The 16,874-nt window shown below is 31.4% G+C and overlaps 1 long non-coding RNA gene across 1 annotated transcript in view; it reads left to right on the top strand.

Moving 5' to 3' along the window:
- The first annotated feature begins 12,687 nt into the window (after positions 1–12,687).
- Positions 12,688–16,874, top strand: part of LOC145273010 (uncharacterized) — a 90,727-nt gene continuing 86,540 nt past the window's right edge. Inside the window, exon 1 of the long non-coding RNA XR_013866149.1 lies at positions 12,688–12,933. This is a non-coding gene — a long non-coding RNA (uncharacterized LOC145273010). The remainder of the gene's footprint in view (positions 12,934–16,874) is intronic.

Here is a 16,874-nt window from a genome sequence, read left to right as displayed (position 1 = left end):
TACGAAAGGCAGTAATTGCAGTGAATGCAGTCAGGAGATTCAGAGTTCCTAACCCGTCGCAGTTACCACCTGACGAAGACCAGGGGAATAGTTGACCGAAACGTCGTGAAACAACTAAGAAAAGATGAGGATAATAGTCCGCAATAAAAATAAAATTAATAAACAACCAAGTTGTTTTTTTAACGGATAAAAACCTATTCAAATCCATTATTCTTTAGCATTTTTTTCCTAGAAAGATTAAAAGCAGAATAATATAAAACTTTTTCAACTATTTTTAATAGAATTTTAAATTTTCCAAAAAACACACACACACACACACACACACACGCACACACCATTCACTGCCATTTTTGTCTCGATGGATAAAACATTTGAATATGTTTTAAAGATTTTTGAACCAGTCAATTTTTCTTTTTTGAATAAATAAGATTTAGGATGATTTGCTACGAGAGCATGCAAAAATATTATAACATAAGTTCCTGAATTTAAAATAATTCCATCTTTTGTCTCACTATATAGATTTCGCGTGGCGAAATAGAAAATAATTAATGATAGTTTGGAAGAAACTATGGTAGCCTTTATAAGACAAAATAAGTTCATTTAGTCCTGTAAATGTCCATCATAAACGATATATATATATATATATATATATATATATATATATATATATATATATATATATATATATATATGTATATATATAACAAGCTTCTCCCTTATTTATTTAGAATTCAATAAAGCTTCCCCCAACATTCTATAATTCCTCTTAATCTTTTTCGTCCCTAATGAACCCTACACTAGATGCCGCATCTTCCCCATGCTACCTAGCACCTTCTATACGCTTCTGATGAGAAGCATTAGGCTTCGAAATGCCCTGGCATAAAGAGCCCCTTCTATCCCCCAAATTTTGCTTGTATTCCATTATTCAATAAATTATCCATTCTATATCTACCAATATATAGTTTTGTAACTTCATTTCATACTCTTGTTGTCCTATTGTATAAGCTCCAATAATAATTGTTGAGCTCTTGGCATTATCCAGATAAGTCTCCTCTTGTGGAATTGAACTCTCTCTTTTTCTCTTACGCATGAAGCTAAAGATATATATATATATATATATATATATATATATATATATATATATATATATATATATATATATGTTGCCTACATAATCTCCGAACTTAAGTAATAATGAGGCTGACCAGTACAATGTGGGTGACCACTTTGAGAATGCTTGACGCCGTATCTATTGGAGACAACTCCTGCATCTAATATCATGCTTGGTTGTCTTGACCCTGTCTTGCCATCAGGACCAAGTGTTTCTGGATGAGAGAGTGTGGTAGATGCAAGTCCCCCACACTTTAAACAAAGTACAGCGCAAGTCACAGCAAAAAGGGAAAAGGGGAGATAACAACTGTTTGTAAATACGAACAACTGTGTGTAGGTCTTATGAGCTTCCATAGGTGAGGCAATATCACTTAACAACAAATTGCCACAATAAATTATCGTAAAAATGCGCTGTTATTTATCGATTTTTTTTCTTTTTTGGTAGCCATTCTTCAAAGCAGTTCCTATTTAATGGTATATTAGCAATATTGGGTTCAGTGAAAATTATTAATTTATTTCTCAAATTTAAGATTTAAAAGTGGCGTTTTTCGTAAAAATAATGAAAATATATATATTTTTGTTGCTAATCTGAAAGATAATCATAATGATTATTAACACGTTCAACGAATTTCTCACTTAAAAACACAAAAGATAAAAAATAAAACACATTCAAAATTCGGATTTTCCACCTAAAAAACTAATATGTGCTCAGTTGTTTTTTTTTTATCTACAATCCTCACCCTTCCACAATACAATATATTTTGTTCAATTTCGGCTGATTATTTTAAGCATATTTGTAACTACAAATAAAGGGGGGTGTTTTGGAGACAAATAAATGTATACAAATATCGATTATGAAAAAATATAAGTACACCATTATAAAGCTCATTCTTCACTTAATAATCGATGAAAATTTCGTATTGATTAGATGATCACTTGATTTTTGATAGATTTTTAAAGAGAGATTTCGTCAAAAAATACTTACTCACTCTTTCCGCTTTGGCTGTAACCTATTAAGAAAAACCGACGTAAGAATTTAGAATTTAAAGGGCGAGTGGAATCGCCGTAAACTGTTTATTAAATCAATGTTCGGGTGTGTGATATCTATTTAAATATGTTGTCGCGGTGCGCTTATGCCGTGTTTCATATTTTTCATTTTTATGTTTTTACTATGATGGCCATTTTTTAGAGGTAAACAATCTCACAAACACCACCTAGCGGCGACACAAGCGGAATTACTTATCTGTGCTAAAAATAGCAACATCCACTTTTCTTATTTCGAACTAAAGAGAAAGAAACCTAAATCCAACCCTTTCTTCATCAAGCAACAAGAAAGATACTTTAATTCTGAGCTAAATCGAGTATAAACACAATAAAGTTACGTTGGAAATCCTTTTTGTTGTGATCAATTCAATGAGAGGTTAATTCTGTTTTTTTATCTACTGGTAGAAGTGGTAGCAGTGTCAGATGTCGCCATAAAATATGAGTGTTAAAAATGTGAATTATTAGACTCACTATATTTCGAAGCTTATAACTACTTGAAAAATGTAATTTAAACCCTTTTTTTTTCAATAAAAGGAGCAAAGACCACATTTTAAAATGCTAAAAGGTTTAATAGCAAAATATGCAATATTTTTATAATCGCTTTTCTTTAAAAAAGATTTGAAGAAATTCAACGAATTTTAATTAATCCAAATCTAATAAATATATATATAAATGCCAAAAAATCACTTACCTATAAAAATACGAAGCAATGGGTGCTTCCATTCTTACTTATAAGAATTTATCCATATTTATATTTTATATTCCATGTACGTTTTAGGGTCCCAGAAAACCGCGTTTTCACAACTCGTTATCCGCCATTAGCCAATGTGGTGTTTCTGCGATTTTTCAAGTTGTCAAATATGGATGCCTCAAAGGGACATAAATAATTATTTCCAAAACGTGAAAACAACACATTAGACCAAATACATTTCAAAAGTAATCTCGATAGTAACTATATGAAGAAACAAACTTTTAATTTATCTCCCCTTATCTCCCTTTTGTAATTAATTAAATATTTGAAGTCAATAAAGTTGGTCGATATAGGTTACCGTACGTAAAAAAATATCATATTTCACTTATTAGTTTTCGCCGATTAAACGCAAACCACTCGACCAATTTTCGATTTTTTTCTTCTATCAAAGAAATGCACAACCTTTTGGTTTAATATATTTTATTTCTTCTTTATGGATTAATTTATTGTTTAATATCTAAAAAAAATCGAATGAAATAGAAAAAATTGTCGTAATTGTACGAAATTTTCTGAACAATATAAGATTATAAGGTTTCACTTAAAAAAATCAACGTGGTTTAAAAAAAAAAGGTTTTAAACTTTTGATTGTACAGGTAAATTTGCAAACAACTGTTCTTTTTTTGTTTGTTTTGAATTATCTTATTTTATTTATCGATCTTTTATCTTCAATTTGTGATATATAAATCTGAGGTGAGAAAATTAATTATTTTTATTTTAATAGACATTTCAAAATGATTTTTAATGTGAAAAAATTGAACAAAATTTAACTCATAAAATTCAATTGCTTTCATTGCATAGAAAAAATGGCTGCATGAACGCGCGCAGGCACTTTGTAAACACCGTCTTTTAAAAAAATAAAAAATAATATTTCCATTATTTTTAAACAACTTTAATAGTTTATTTTGGAAGTATATTCAATAATGAAAATAAACAACCCACTTTAAAAAGAGAAATTACGAGTTTTTTTATATTTTATTCGCAGTTTTGTGTGAGGGGTGTCAAAAATTCCCCCAAAATTCTGACACACCTAGTGAAGCGCGCTTGTTGTAAATACAGCACTTCTGCTACCGAAACGCTGTTTTCTTTTTGCCTCTGTGCGTTTTAATAACCGGTTGCTTCTCTCTGCAAAAATGTTTTGCTCCTTGCATTAACTTACGTTATATTTAACTTTACCCTTGTGGGGAGGCAAGCAAATAGCAAAGTTGTTGTTTTTTAAATAAAAGAATAAACGTTATTAAAACAGTTCCAAATAAAATTATGTATTTTGTTATTATTATGTCATTTTGCTAAAATCGCCTCGGTCTAAAAGGATTTCTCCTTTGTTGACCACTGACAAACAAAGATCAGAGGCCTGATAATAATCACTAATATTAATAAAATACATGATTTTATTTAGAAATGGTTTTATAACCTACAGGTTTTTTTTTTTTGCCTTTTGGAGAGATAAGCAAATAGCAAAGTTGTTTTTTTATACATAGAAAATAAAGCTAATAAAAAGATTTGTATGTTGTGATATTACACTTCTTCTTTTGTCGAAGGAGAGTTCTGCAGATGACCTAGATTTCCGAGATGATCTCTTGCATGCAGGTATAAGAATTATTTAACCGCTTGGTTTTTCCCATATTGTTAAAAAAGTTAAATCAGTAATATACTGTAGGACTGACCTGAGTCACTCCTAAAAGCCAAGAATTAGGACGAAAATAATACCATTCCCCAAGAGATAATAGTTTCTTGGCACCTCTCTTTCTCATAAACCGAACACAAACCAGGAACTGCTATCCAGTCCCTCATCATCTCCCTCACTCTCTCTCTCTCTCTTTCTTTCTCCTTAACCAATCCATAGCCAGCATGACAGGCGAGTAGGAAGTACACTCTTAGCCCCGAAACCAACGAGGTGTATGTCGCCGATGAACCTTATTAACAAGATTATTAACAACTCTGTTCCGTCTGCCTGTTTCCCACCGGACTACAACTTGGATGTCTTCAAGTCCAATGTTAACAAATTCCTAATGAACCGCTCCCTTAAGTAAACACTTCATCAAATCTCCACACTAACGTAATGTACTTGCAATAACCCTTATCCCTGAGTGGCTTCCGGACCTTGATAAGTGGTGATCACTGTGTAAAAAAAAAAAAAAGAGGTGTACTCATTCCAAAATGTAAAAAGGCAAATAAAGTTATTTCCTTTTAAAGGTTAACATTTGTATTACTTTTATTATTCCAACAAAAACTAATGAAAACAAGTGCCAGCCAGTGTTACAACACTAACTATCTGATAGGCAACAATATATATTTCATTATTTTGTGAAACTCAATTTAGTATTGAACAAAAAATCCTTCTTAACTGAGTGTTATCAGTTTTTTTTTTTTTTCATTTAAATAATAAATGCAAAAAGTCATTAAATATAATGCGAAATATTGACTAGAAAAATAAGTGAAGAGTACTGTGATCAATATTCTAGTTTCTATGATCTATTTAGTAACTTTATTTGTATCCCACGTGTGAACCGAGTCTGTGGCGTCATTAATAAGAGTAGCCGAACTATATGGACAAATTGATGATTATGTACGGAATCTAGTATTTCGAATATTAATTTTATTAATTCTACAAAGCATTGGTTATTTCGGTGTTTGTGTTACTATACACATAAATTCGAAAAAGTAGTCAGAGATCAAATATATAACAAATAAATATCATCAAAGACAAGATAAGATACTCCTCTACCTATCTGCAAAAGTTTTTAGTGGTTTTACTCAATTTAAAATGTGGAAGCTTTCGAAAATCATACGGTGTTTATCGATATATTTGAAAAAGAAAAATGGCAGCGTGCTTGCTGTTGAATACGAAAAGTTTGGGAAAATGAGTTTAAACTAAATAATTATACAAAATACTGTTAGAATCCCATCGAATATATGTCTGTCTATGTCATGGTTACATATATTGAGTGAGTTTTTACGAGCCTTGGTAAGTGGTAACTCCTTTGTAAAAACAAAATGGAATTTGTAAAGTTGTTAAACGCAATTTACGTCCGCCTTAAAAACAAGGCTTTCACCCGACATCTTCTTTCCAGTCTAGAACAGATGGATGGTGGGTCGCTTGAACGCTACTAAACTGATTTAAGAACATTAAACAAGGAAAAGGAAGATACACTGATTGAACACATTTATAGCGCTTTTATAAATGTCGTTCGAAATCCAACACTTCACCTCTGAACATTAAGCACTGCTGTTGTAATTTTATAGTTGAGCAATTCTATTTCTAGAACGCTGATACAATTGCTATGAAACAAAAGTCCTTTTTCGGAGCACTCTGTAAATGAGCTGGAAATTTGTCAGGTTTTCGGTTCTGAATATTTTTTTCTCGAAGTTCTTCTCTCAGAATTTGCGTTCTCAGTTTGACGAGCAAAACATAAGCGAGCTCTTCATGGACCATTTTTGTGATGAGTAGAAAGAAAGAAGCTGTCCATACCAAAATTGGCATCAATACAGTTCCTTGCCCTTTCTATAACCCAGACCTTGCTCCCTGTGATATTTGGTTATTCCCTAAGCTCAAGGAAAACCTTAGAAGCTGTCAATGAGACAACTGAGGAAATGAAAGCGGCTGTAACAAAAGTCATTGACACGCTCACACAAAAAGACTTCCATGGGGCTTACCAGAAGTTATTGTAACGGTACATCGGTGATTACTCCGAAAATGACTAGATTTTCATGTGTGTACTAGCAATAAAAATGCTCATACGAAAAAGTCTAGAAACTTATTGAAGGAACCTTGCATTACTTGCTTGTATTATTTTGGAATGATATGCGTAATTTATTTTATACCCAGAAATCGAATTGTTATTTTCATATATACAGGAACAATGATGTACATGCACGCGTGTACCACAGTTTATTTAATACAATAGAAAACTGACTTCATTTGGTCAAAATCAAAATACAAAACAGTCTGCATTGCGTTTTGATTTGGTTTTTATTTTATTTTATTTTGTTTTTTGTTTTTTTTGGTTTTGTGTTGTTTTGGTGTTCATTTGGTGTTTGTTTGTTTTTTCTCCAATAGCGGGGATAGGAGTTTCAAATTCAATAACTTATTACTTATAGTTAACAGAATATGTACTTGAACTGGACTTCACGAAAAGGTGGGGGGCGGGGGTATTTTAATTGAAAATCGTAAGAATTTTCTTTCCAAATGATTAGATGAACGATTTCGATGTAGAATTATCATTTTTGATAGGAATTTATTATTTTAATTCTCTGACGTGCACGAAGTCGTGATATTAATAATGATATTTATGCTTTTTTTTTCTGTGATCTCATATGTTTTCAACAGGTAAATTAATCGTGATATATTAATAAATTTGTGATTTTTTTTTACACAGGAATCACCACTTATCAAGGCCCGGGGACCATACGAGGATAAGTGTTACTGGGTATACATTAGTCAATGTGATGAATAGCGTAGTAAACATAGGTATTGGAAATTTTGTAAATTAGATTACTTAGGGTGACGGTTCATCAAGAACTTGTTTACGTTAGACTTGAAGACTGTAGTCAGCTGGAAAGCAGGCAAACGGAAAAGAGTTCCACAGGTGTGCAGTTCTAAGAAAGAAGTTTTTTTCGTGGAATCTACGTTTAGGTTTAGGCACAGAGAAGGAGTGTGGGAAATTATTGATAGTGGTTTCGGCCAAACGAGTAAATTTTCACTACTAACGATTACTACGATATTGAGAAGCGAAGTGCGTGTCGAAGAAAATGGACGTGTAAAGGCGAAGGCGAGAAATTGTTGTCTAATACCAGTGTGCGATCGAAAGAAATAAAAACGCGAGCCAGATAAAATGGACATGTGGAAGACGGGGGGGGGGGGTTTAAGTGGTGCCGAAAGTAAAGATAATAAAAACGCTTTTATTTAAAAAAAAAAAAAAAAGAAAAAAAGAAAAAAATGCCGACCCGGATTTTATTTATTTTAAGTTTTATTTTTATGAATTACTAAAGTAAAATGTAACAGACGCGTAACATCACAGTTTTATAGCTGATCAATTTTATTCCTCGAACGCCGATACAATTACTATGAAACAAAAGTCCTTTCTCGGAGCACTCTGTAAATGAGCTGAAAAGTCGATTAGACTTTTGTCAGGTTCTGAACATTTTTTTCTCGAAATTTTAATAAATTCTCCACTCAGGATTTACGTTCTTAGTATGACGAGCAAGGCATAACCAAACGTCTCATGGACTAGTTGGGTGACAGGAATTATAGTAACAAGTTTGTTTCCCCCCCCCCCCAAGATCCGCCGCTTATATTGAGATAAATTCTGAGAGGGCTTGGGGTTGACTAAGTATTGAGATAGTTAATTCTCTCGTCTCACAGGCACTTGTTCCCATCTAATCCTATTTATTTATTTATTTATTTATTGCACGTCGGCATTTCCCACTTTGGAGAATATTATGTCAACTTCTTTTTTTAGTGGTCATAGCATTAACCCATCACGTTCACTCCAGCATCACTATTGAGCAAATGTTGCATTTTTATATTATAATACTTTTGATAATTGATTTTTTTTTTTTTATCGAAGGACGGGGTGATGTGTAAAATTAGTTTAAACTATTTCCTCAGTTTTTTTTTATGCGAAAACTACATTAATTAGAAAAACAAAATATTAACATATTTTTACAAAAAAAAAAATTTAACGAAAAGAACTCATAATATCAGTCCGTTTAAACATGTTAGTCAATATAACGTCAAAGTACCACAACCACAAAAAAATTGCAACTTTTTTGTAGTTGATGTTTATTTTATTTCGGACTATTAGTCTCATCTTATCTTTTTATTGGTGCACAACGTTTCGGCCAACTTCCTCTGGCCTTCGTCAGGTGGCGCAGTTGATAGAGACGTTGAATCTCTACGGTTCCAGATGAACATTGTCTGAAGATAGCGGTTTCAATCCCACCCAAAGCGTGCCAGAGGTAATTGGTCAAAAATGTGGTGAGACGACAACAACTACGGATGGCAGTGATGGCTGAGAATGCAGTTAGGAGATTCGAAGTTCCTATCCGTCGCGGTTACCACCTGACGAAGGCCAGAGGAAGTTGGCCGAAACGTTGTGCACCAATAAAAAGATAAGATGAGACTAATAGTCCGAAATAAAATAAAAATTAACACACAATGCTCATCTCAAAAATAAAAAAATTCCAATAAGGAATAATATATATATTTTTTTTGTAGTTTTTTGTCAGGTTGGGTCTACTCTACATCCTACTAAAAGTTGGACAAAAGTTGAGTATGGGAAAGTTTCAGATTTCGAAGTTATATAGTGTTATATAGATTAGACCCATCCTGGCATAAAACCATAAAAAAAAGAAAATCTTGCAATTTTTGTGTCAGTTGGTGCATTAACCTGCCTAAAATTAAAATAGGATGCTTCTTGTTTTTTGACATAAGAATCTCAGAAAACTACTGTAAATATGATTCTAATTTTATTTCATGCTAACCTGTTATTGTATTTAAAAAAATATCGTGTTTCAGGCTTCAAAGAAATGAAGCGTTTATTTTTGGTAAATATATTTTCAGATTTTTCCCAAACTTCAATTAATTGAAAAGAAAAGAATAGTTACTTACTTATTTGGTTGGATGTTTAAAATATTGGCAAAAACCAGTTCTTTCAAAAGTGTCACACTAGATTAAAACAAAAAAAAATGCCTCGGTCTTTAAGGACTTTTCTTTCACTCAATACCGGTAATACTTTTTTTAATTACAATATCAACATATTTATGTGTAGAAAATGCTGATATATATATATATATATATATATATATATATATATATATATATATATATATATATATATATATATATATACATTAGCACGGGTACCTGGCGTTGTCTGGGTTGACATGATATCCGTTTGGAACACACCTGCTATACTAATCATTTTTATCATGGGCAACGTGGATACCCCTACAAAAATTTCAAAAATAAAAGAACGGATAAAAACATGTAAATGTAATCACCTCCAAAAAGAAGTACAGATATTTCGGCAGAAGGGATACAAAGGGAAGAAACTATTCTCCGGATATTGAGCACTAGTAAAAACAAAAATAGCAGCGAATGCCCATGCGATTGCAAAAAAAAAAAAGAAAAAGAAATTAGCCGAACCTGGAGCGCGAAAACTCACGATTTTGTGAACCTAAAAAAAAATAACGTTTATAAACGGAGCTTTTTTGATTTGCATTTTTTTTTTTTTTTTTGAGGGGCTGGGGAGCCTTTTTGTTTTTAAAAGTTTGAATTCGAAGAAGTCAAAGATTCTGTATGGTCTAGGGGCAAATAACTCTAAAAAAAGGTTTTTAAAAGTCGATGTTGGAAATAATGATTCCAAATAAATTAAATTAAATATATTATCAATATAATTGTTGTATAAAGTTTATTAAATAAGAATGTTAAATAGAACACTTAAAACAATTCTCCCGCTGCAAACATTAACTAAGATACCGCTAATTAGTAAAATCGATTTTTCTTAATATAATATGAAAATGAGGTCATCCCTTAATTGTATATTTTGCAAGAATGATACTATAGATAGAAATAAATTAAAGATTAACCCTAGAAAGATTTTGTATATATTAATCAAATTGTGAACAAACAAGCAAACAAGCAAACAGGAATATGAATTTATATATATATATATATATATATATATATATATATATATATATATATATATATATATATATATATACTAGCAGGCCGCCCAGCCTAACTCGGTTGTAATATATATATATATATATAGTCTTTGAAGTTTTTAACCTTTAAAACTATACAAAAAAATATTTTTTATCATTCGTTAAAAAAACATCTAGTCAGTAAGTCATTTAATCATCTGCAATCACTGCATCAACTCGCTCTCAAATTTACTATAACACCAATAATTTATTTTTCAAGGGATCATCAGTTGTTTACCATGAAACACTGTTTCGGGGATATATATATATATATATATATATATATATATATATATATATATATATATATATATATATATATATATATATATATGTGTGTGTGTGTGTGTGTGTGTGTGTGTGTGTGTTTTGCATAAACAGTTACATTTAATTTAGCTTAAATTTGCGGTTTTTAAAAAAATGACAAGTCCGAACTTTCTTTTTGGCACCACTATATATATATATATATATATATATATATATATATATATATATATATATATATATATATATATACACACACACACATATACGCATATATATACACATATAGATACACATATATATACTCATATATAGACATCTAAATATATTAATATATATAGATATATATAAATATATATATTAATATATATATAAAGATATATAAATATATATATACTAATATATGTATAAATATATATATACATATATATACACATATATATAAATATAAATATATAAATGTATGTACATAAGTATATATAAATATATATATATAAATATATATATAAATATATATGTACATAAATATATATATATACATAATATATATATACAAATATATATATATTTAAACATATATGTAGACATGTATATATATATATAAATATATATATACATTTATATATAAATATATATTTAAATATATATTTAAATATATATATATATAAATGTATATAATATACATATACACATATATATATATGAATGTAGATATATATGCATGTAAATATATATATATATATATATATATATAAATGTATGTATAAATATATATATATAAATATATGTATAAATGTATATATATATGTAATTACATAAAACCTTACCACCCATCAATAGTTATGGCTTGAGATACTTTACCTGAGAGCACTTCGTTGAAGCTCCTTGGCTTAACGTTCACAGGAAACATGAGTTGGAATAGATGCATCGAGATTATTGCTAAGGCTGCTGCAAAGAAAGTTGGCTCTCTCTATCGTGCTAGAAAGTTACTTACGTCTGAATGTATCTTATACTTCTACAAAGACACCATTCGCCCGTGTATTGAGTACTGCTGTCACATTTAGGCTACTTTAATTGTAGATGCTCTGACGAACTACAATCCCTTGTACCCGCGACAAACTCGACAAGCAGCGAAGCCCCACCCTTATACAGTTGAGATCCCTAGATGTAAGAAAGCCTTTTACTCTAATAGCTTCTTCCCCAGAACTGCAGGACTTTAAAATTCTCTTCCGGTTTCTTGCTTCCTCAGCTGTACTGACATGCAGAAGTTCAAGTGTAATGTGAACAAACATCTTGCTGCTAAACTCCCTACATAGTACCCTTACAACTTGGGTCCCTGATAGTAGCCCCCTTCATCCAAGCGGCAACGTGCCTTGTTTGGAGTGAAAATGTAATAATAAAAAAATCAAGTGTGTATGTGTGTGGGGGGTGGGGGTAATAAAAGGTGTTAAATTTGAACATATATATTCTTTTGGTTAATTAATTAAAGAAAAAGAACACTACAGGTTAATGTGTGCAGTGTGCACTGAAGGAGCTGACGACGGAGAAGAATATACCTAACATACGTGAATAGTAACACTTGAGAAGTCACACTCCTATACATATATATGTTTGTGTGTGTCTGTGTGTGCGTTCGTGCGCGCACGAACGTGTGTGTGTGTGTGTGTGTGTGTGTGTGTGTGTGTGTGTGTGTGTGTGTGTGTGTGTGTGTGTGTGTGTGTGTGTGTGTTTGTGTGTGAGCGAAGAAGGAGCTCATACACACGTATATATCTGTGCGCACACACGCGTGTTTACACATGCAAACATAGGTGCACTCGTACAGCTACAACTTATATAAACACCAATTTCTATTTGCGTACATGAACACACATAAACCGACGGAAGGCGATATGCATAACTTTCCATCCTCATCAGTTTGTATTCGGGCTTTGATTTTTATGTGTCGTTGCGTTCCACCAATCACAACCATCCTAACAACCTAACGAGCATAACTTTGATTTTATTTTACAATAATTTGGCCGGTCTTTCCACCTGATCTTCGTCTTCTGTCACGCGTGAGTACCAGAATCCCATTTATAAGAAAAAAAAAAACTTATTTTCTCACGTTATTATCAAGTTTTATCGGGTGCTTCTGTGCTTCTGTGCTTCTCAACATTGAAAGTATTTTTTTTTCTTTCTTTTATGTTCATTTAAGTTTTACTAGCGGGAAAGTGTGAGTGTGGCGGGGGGGGGGGGTTCCCGGACGTAAAATACGCTTAAATATGATATTTTAATTTTTCCAGATTTCGTATATATTATTATAGAGTCGTGATTTCAAACATAAAAAAACTACTTAGGTGTCATCAGTTAGAATCGAAACCGAAACTGTAGCATTCACAGCTGGGGACGTTACTGTATCAACGTAACATGCATATAAACTGACTAAAAATTAAAATTTAAAATAAACTAAGATGAATATACAAAATGTATAACGATTTTTTTTTTTTTCAATTTTTACTTGTTTTTGACCTCTTAAAAGTAATTTTAACTGTTAAAGACCCATAAAAGAACGATTCATAAAAAATCCAATCATTTGAGACACTTAGCGCCACTCTGTGACTTTTAATTTCGGGGGAGATAGAGTTTGAAAATATGGAGACAGACAGACAGACAGACAGACAGACAGAGACATCGACAGGCTGACAGACATATAACCGTTTATAAATTAGGTTTTCAAAATAAAATAGGAAATGGTTTAAAATCCGTTCATATGTATAAAACTATTTGCTGGAAAAAAAATGTGGTTAAAATTTGAATACTTTATGACACGATTTAAAAAAAATAATAATTAATACTTTGATAAAGTGTCGGAATGTCAAAGTTTCAAATGAGTTTAAAAAAAAAAGTACTTTGAAACTACGCTGAAAATAGGCTTTATGATTTAGAAGCAAACTAGTGGTGAAAAGGGCGTTTAGTTGCTTAATAATTCCCTCATACTTTTGTAATAGGGTGCATATTTCGGAAACATAAGTCCACATATTTACATCATATGGTGAGTGCACTGCTGAAACATGTATGCAAATATGTAGCCAATAATGTTTAGATAAATAAACATACTATAAACATGCTCTGTTTCTTCATCGTGCACTCTTTTATAAGCACAGGATTTTCAGTAGATTTGCATTTAGGAAAGTAAAATATACAACCATTATATATATATATATATATATATATATATATATATATATATATATATATATATATATATATATATACTAGCGGAGGGAGGCGGCTTTTCCGAGCGCAAAATACACTTGAATATAATATTTTGATTTGTCAAGATTTCGTATATATTATTATAGAGTCGTGATTTCAAAAGTAAAAGAATAAGTATTTACGTGCATACAGCTAGTATCGAAACCGAAACTGTAGCATTAAAAACTGGTGATGTAACAGAATGTATAACGACTTTTTCAATTTTTACTCATTTTAACGCGCTAAAGACATATAAGAGAACGGTCCGTAAAAAATCCCATCATTTGAGGCCCCTAGCGCCGCTCTGCGACTTTTAGTTTCGGAGAGATAGAGTTTAAAAATATGGAGACAGACAGATAGACTTATAACCGTTTATATATTAGATATATACATATCTTTGTTTGCGTGTGTGTGTGTGTGTGTGTGTGTGTGTGTGTGTGTGTGTGTGTGTAGATTAGTGTTGCTATTGAAACTGGATTTCTGCCACTTTGAACTGACCTTATGTCAAACCATCCTATTGGGATGATCATGAGTAAAAGTCTTTACTTTTCGGCTCTGTTTTTCAGATCAGCCGAGGAATACTTGTCATATTTCGATTCTAGCGTCTGACTTGCAAGAAATCTGACTATTTTGTCTAAATTAGTTTGTGTTCAGTTTCGGTCGTAGGAGGACATACCCCAAGTATTACATGCACCTAAAGGAGAGTGGTTATTTCCGGTATATATATATATATATATATATATATATATATATATATATATATATATATATATATAGTGAGAGAGAGAGAGAGAAAGAGAGAGCTTGATACAGACTTTGGGGTTGTGGTTTTGAATCTCGCTAGATTCAGCCACGCTGATGAGTTGTATAATGACAAGACACTAGTTGATGGATTATCATTATATATATATATATATATATATATATATATATATATATATATATATATATATATATATATATATATAAATTTACAATGTAGCGACACTGGATATGTAATGTTTCGGACAAATGGTAGGTTAAAACCAAAATTCCTCTTCAGGCGACTAAATTTGGTTATATTAATAAAAATATATCTTGCTCTTTTTTCATTGAGCACTCCTTATAACCTCGTTAAAGCCATGAGTTATCTCTCTTGAAAACCTATGATTTTATATATATATATATATATGCCTCGTGTTGCGGGGTTAGAATCGTTCGGTTGGTGTTAATCGTGACACCCTGCACTGAAGAATCCTGAAAGGATGAAGCACTAATGTTTGTAGGTATATATATATATATATATATATATATATATATATATATATATATATATATATATATATATATATATATATATATATATATATATATATATATTGTGGGGTGGAGAGGGCTCCCGTAAGCCATGGTGAAGGCAACCTTTCTAGGAGAAGCAAATCTCTGATTTAAAAAACCATAAAGCGGGAAACCAGTACCCGCATTAAGCTGGTCTGCAGTTTAATTTGTTGCTGGCTATCTTGCTCTTGCTTGTTGCTGGATCTCAAAATTTTGAACCGAGAAAGAGACTTAGCTGTCGTACAAAGCTAAGACTCTGTAACATCATCTTTGTATAGATACTCCCTCAGGCATTTGGGCTCATGGATTTTAAATGTCTGAGGGAGTGACAGTCGTCTGACAAGACGTTGCAATCATCATATATAATATATATATATATATATATATATATATATATATATATATATATATATATACCACTCATTCTTTAGAATCATATTTACAATTAACATTAAGGTAGAGTGCTTTCCATTCAAATGTATTCAGACAAAATAAACAAATTAAAAATCTAAACGATATTTAATTTAAAAAGTTGTATGAATACTAAAAATTCTGTGAAAATTTATAATTTTTGGAAATTTTGTGATCAAAATACGTAAACTATAGATTTGTTTCCAAATAGTACAGTCCTGGATATGACCTTAAACTATATCCGATGGTGAGGCCCCAGCTTGCGGACTTTGGGGAGTGTGGAGCCACCCTTTAATTGCCATTGCTCTCAGGTCCACTCTGACCCGGAGTGGTAGTACCTGTTAGGGACCCAAGTATGGGTTAAATAGAAACCGACTTGGAAAAAATATATTCTATTAAAAAAATTTCTTCAAAATAACTGGATTCGGCATTAAAAGGGTTGATATGCCGTAAAACAAAAACAACCAACCAACCAAATAGTATTTTACTTTCATTTATTTGAAAATCGATCGCATTTTTTCTCATCCTATCGCCTCTATGCAGGCGTTTGTGTCTTATGGAGTTAGTAAAACAAGTTTAATAACGCTATTCAAACGATAGATTGGAGGATGTTCATGATCTATACCTTGAGTATTAGCCCGAAAGTGAACATAATGGTTTGATCTTTAACTCGGCATGACTACATAATGCATGCTCAAAACAGTAATTATCTTTTTACGACAACTGAAACGTTATGAAAATGAACAGAAGAAAACAGTAGTCCGAAGAATCCAAATAATACGCGTTGATTTTTCAGATCAGCCGAGGAATACTTGTCATATTTCGATTCTAGCGTCTGACTTGCAAGAAATCTGACTATTTTGTCTAAATTAGTTTGTGTTCAGTTTCGGTCGTAGGAGGACATACCCCAAGTATTACATGCACCTAAAGGAGAATGGTTATTTCCGGTATATATATATATATATATATATATATATATATACATATATATATATATATATATATATATATATATATATATATAGTGAGAGAG

Source organism: Euprymna scolopes, chromosome 4 (assembly GCF_053919585.1).
Source record: "Euprymna scolopes isolate OS-2025 chromosome 4, ASM5391958v1, whole genome shotgun sequence".
NCBI lineage: Eukaryota > Metazoa > Mollusca > Cephalopoda > Sepiida > Sepiolidae > Euprymna > Euprymna scolopes.
The sequence above is the reverse complement of the archived record's forward strand: the minus strand, read 5'-3'. Positions and strand labels throughout refer to the sequence as shown.